General features: G+C 45.9%; 1 pseudogene; it reads left to right on the forward strand.

The window, feature by feature from the left end:
* The first annotated feature begins 400 nt into the window (after positions 1–400).
* LOC136531076 (probable small nuclear ribonucleoprotein F) lies at positions 401–4,091 on the forward strand (annotated as a pseudogene).
* The last annotated feature ends 439 nt before the right edge of the window (positions 4,092–4,530 follow it).

Genomic DNA, 4,530 nt, shown 5'->3' on the forward strand with positions numbered 1-4,530 from the left:
TCTATCGGGGATTTTAGTGCGACCATCCAAGAAAGTTCTATGACAGTTCATCATGCTGATGGAAGGCTGCTGATGCAATGCCACATATTAAGTTTTGCAACGTACGCTATATATGTACACTGCCGTGTGCTAGTAGGCACGAGTATATGACTACTTAGCTTCCAAGAAAAAGATGAGGTGGAATTTCAGGCCCCTGTCGTACTATTCTGTGTAGTTGTCCTTCGTTTTCTTCCGCGGACGCGGAGACAAGTCGGAAGCACCCTCTTTGAAGGACGAAAGTAGTACAAGTTTGACTCTGTGTGGACTTTCTGACAAACAGGAGGTCTCCATGTCGAGTGGTAAACAAGGGTTACATTTGCCACTTAATTTGCTAGTAAACTATCAGGACCACTACACTAATATGCATTTTGTGTGCATATATATAAAATTCTTACACTAGAAACAATTTTTAGAAACACGGTCTTTTTTTGGCAAAGGCGGCTCAATTAGGAGCCGCCTCTATGGTCACTACGCCAGATTCTCACACTACAGTGGGCATCCTTGGGCCCCAGCAGCCTAGCCGCCCCTACAGATAGGGGCGGCTGGTAACCTGAGCAGCCCCTACAGTTAGGGCTGATCTGTAGGGGCGGCTGAATCACCAGGCGCTCCTGCAGTGCCCATTTGTAGGGGCGGTTGCCACCAGCCGCCCCTGCTGTTCGACTGTAGGGGCGGCTGAATCACCAGCCTCTCCTACTGATGGCTCACGAATAAATAGAAGCACACTGTATCTCTTATTATCAAACGAGTTTACTTTGGCCAGAAACCAGACTGGTCCACGTCGCCCCGAAATCGTCTGTCCGTCAGATTCTGTGATCCACGGTCCATATTGCCTCCGTCCGCCGCTACAGCTCCTGCCCCCGCTACAAAACCCTCGCCGTCTCTCGCCGACCCCGACGCTCTCCTCCTCTCCGCTCTCTCTCTCTCTCTCTCTCCCTCTCTCGATCCATGCCCCCATGGCGACGGCGCACGGACCGCACGGCCGGGACGGCGTAGCTGCGGCTACCCTCCTCCTCCCCCTCCCCCCACCCCCAAACCCCCACGCCATGCCCTCCCCTCCCTCTCTCTCCTCTCCACTCACTACCTCTCTCTCCCCATGCCGCCAGGGCGACGGCGGGCAGTGTGCACAACCAGCCTGACGTGGGCCGCAGCCACCACCGGCGCTTACGCGGGACGCTTGGCCGCTGCCCTCTACTGCCCGCCCGCTGTGGACCTTAAGCTTCGCTCTCTCCCTTCCTCCCCCTCCCCTTCCCTCGCCGGCGCTGGGGACGAACGTCGATGTAGGCTTATCGGCTCGGTCTTCCTTGCTGGCGGAGGCCCAAACCGGCGGATCTGGCGGATCCGTTGCCTCCATGGCCGGATTCGTTTATCCTCCCGTCCGATCTGTGCAGCCAAGAACCTTCCGGACGCCATGGCCGTTGGCGCCATGGTGGACGACCGTGGCCCAACGACGGAGCTGCCCCGGTCGTGTCCTTCCTCTCCCCCATCCTCCGCACGGCCTCCTCAATGCCTCCTCCAGTCGGGGAGCCTTAGCTCCTTTGCTCGGCTGAAACCCTAGGTACGGCCCAAACCCTAAACTGTAGCGTGCGCTCTCTCCCCTCCTCCCTCCCCTTCCCTAAACTCCCTCCCCCCTCTTGGCTACAGCGAGCAAGGTCACCCAGTGTCCATCAGTCTCCTGTTGTCCTCCTATGCAGAACTGATATCCTTACCTGTACGTTGATGATTGATTGTTTCATTCATCTCATCTAATGAGGCTTGGGGATTGTGCAGTGATGATTCTTTAAAGACTGAGACAATGGAATTGTGCAGTCATGATTATATAATTATTCCATTCTTACATGAATCTTGCTATTTTCGGTGCCTTTGCCATGGCTGTGTCGTCATATTACTTGCACATTTTTTCCATTTGTTACTCATTATATAGCCATTGTCAATGATGTCTTTGCTTCATACGATTTATCGGTTGTTCTATTACTGAGCACATAGCCCCTTGCCAATGATGTATACTTGGTGAGCTGCAATATCTGTGCGCTGCGCCGCCTCTCAAGGTGGCTCCGACGGTTGTGACCGTGGTGCCCCCTCTGTTGCATTTGTTTCGTGGCGTCTCCCAGGTGAGGCAAGACCATCCCTTGCCAATGTTGCTTTACACCAAATATCCTCTTCTCAGCTATACCATTTGAGAATATGCAGCCATTATTATCACCGTTTGTGTTTTATGCTCTTTTTTTCCTGGGGCATCTTCGTATGTTTTCGTGGATATTGCTTTCTACACTTCGGCTGCGGTTGTCGTGAGCTCAGGGTGGCACAGTTCCAGCCGGTAGGCTCTACGCCTCCTAAGAGCACACATAGTCTTAAACATTTGATTTCATACATTCATGTCTTAATTCGATGAAACTCAAATTTGAATTGGTACTCAAATGGTACATGTTGCTATGTTCTGGTTTCAGAGATACAGGTACAACTACCCCTCAAGTTGTCTTTCTGTTTACGGCTGTGCCGAGATTATAAATCGGCATTTATCTAGATGTTTGAGTTGCTTTATAGAATAGTTTTCTCATTGATATATTTGTCTACAGATAGAGTACCTTTTATACCTCAGGTTTGTAGTAGGAAGGTAGCATGCTCTTCTGCATTATGAAACAATTATATTAAATTTTATTAATAGTAATATACTTGACTAGATAAATGGATGAGTGTCTCACTGTCTCCTTCCAAGGTGACTTCGATAATGAGATTTAAAATGTTGACCTGTTTATACATTTTTGCCATTATGCTTAATATGTGTTGTATTATTGGTCTATTTTTTCAGTTAAATGTTGAGCCACTGGGTGCATCTTGTCATGCATGCCATATTTTTGTGATATTCTTTACGCACCAGACTGTTGTAAATGCCTACCTTCCAATTAATGGCAGAAATGTATCATCTAGTTGACCAATGGGCTTAGTAATAATGAACTACGGAAATCCAAAGAATGAGAGTCTTGTTATTTATGTTTGCTACCTATAATAAAGGAAGATCTTATGGTATACGTACTCACTAATCAACTCTCGTTTTGTGCAGACTGTGCCAGTTAACCCAAAACCTTTCCTGAACAACCTGACAAGAACCCTATTATTGTCAAACTCAAGTGGGGTATGGAGTACAGAGGTAATATCTCCTTTTTTATATTCAGTTTGAACCGAAACATTTTATTTTCCAGATACTGCCCCTGCTCTTAATCAAACTGAAAAACTTTTATTATACATTCCCAGCTTATCTTGCTTCGGTGGACTCCTATATGAATCTCCAGGTACTAATTTGACAGTTTGCCTGTCATACTATTAGAGTGGTCGTCTATTGAATACTTTTTAGATGAATAGCTAATCATCAGTTGGGTCTAAATGACATACAAAATTCATTGCTGCCTTTTTTTCTACTGTGTGTAGCTTGCCAACACTGAGGAGTACATTGATGGGCAATTCTCTGGAAACCTGGGACAGATTCTAATCAGGTAATGTTTCTTGTTCCTTTCTTTCCAACTTATGTCAAGTAGTAGTGTTTTGTAATAAATCTAGATATAGAACTGGGAAAAGCTTGCATACATCCTGTCATCCTGCTGCCCAATTCCAACTTCCGATACTTGGAAAGTACTATGCTAGTGTTGATCAAGTTACATGTTAAGGAAGGCTAGGGCTTCTTCAAAACTTAAATTGGTATGAACTGGATCTTCGGTCGATAGTATCTGATCAAACTAGGCCCTGTTGCATTGCATAATCATTTGGCCCCTGTATGATTTAGTTTTATGTTTCTACATCTACATATAGGTGCAACAGCGTTCTGTATCTCCTAGCCATTCCACAGGATGCAGAGATAGAGGATGCAGAGTGAGAAGATGCGATCCATGTTAGATTGATAAATGTAATATGATTCTGACATGTATGTTTGAATATGCCAGTGACAACTACACCTACCGGATCCGAGCTTATGATCTTTTGAGTGATGAAACATGATGACAGTAGGGCTTGAGGTGCTGTTCAAACTACTTTCAGTTAGACAATGCTGCCATTCAACTGAATGTGAGGGGTATCAGATTTATTGAACAACTCTTGCCTCGTTGCCTACTACCATAGATTATCTGAATGTGAAGTATGATGAGGCTCAAGGTATGCTAATTATTGTGCTCCAACCTTTCGTTTTTTGTACCTGACATATCTACATTTGACTCCTAATATTGTTTCCATGCAAAGATTAAACATATTTTTCCCCTGCGCCTTAACCACGTGATTTGCCGGCGCACGCGATGGCGCGCGTGATGGACTAGTATATGTATATTTGTAGCGGTCAGATTCAAATTTGAATTATATATATATATATAGTCAGATTTGAATTTGAATTATTTATTTATTTTGCTGGAAAATCCACTGTAGGGGTGGTTCTTGATTGAACCGCCCTTACAAATACACACAGCAGGGGCGGCTGGTGATACAGCCGCCCTTACAGAAGTCCACTACAGG

The sequence above is a fragment of the Miscanthus floridulus genome, unplaced genomic scaffold, assembly GCF_019320115.1.
Source record: "Miscanthus floridulus cultivar M001 unplaced genomic scaffold, ASM1932011v1 fs_275_3_4, whole genome shotgun sequence".
Taxonomy (NCBI): domain Eukaryota; kingdom Viridiplantae; phylum Streptophyta; class Magnoliopsida; order Poales; family Poaceae; genus Miscanthus; species Miscanthus floridulus.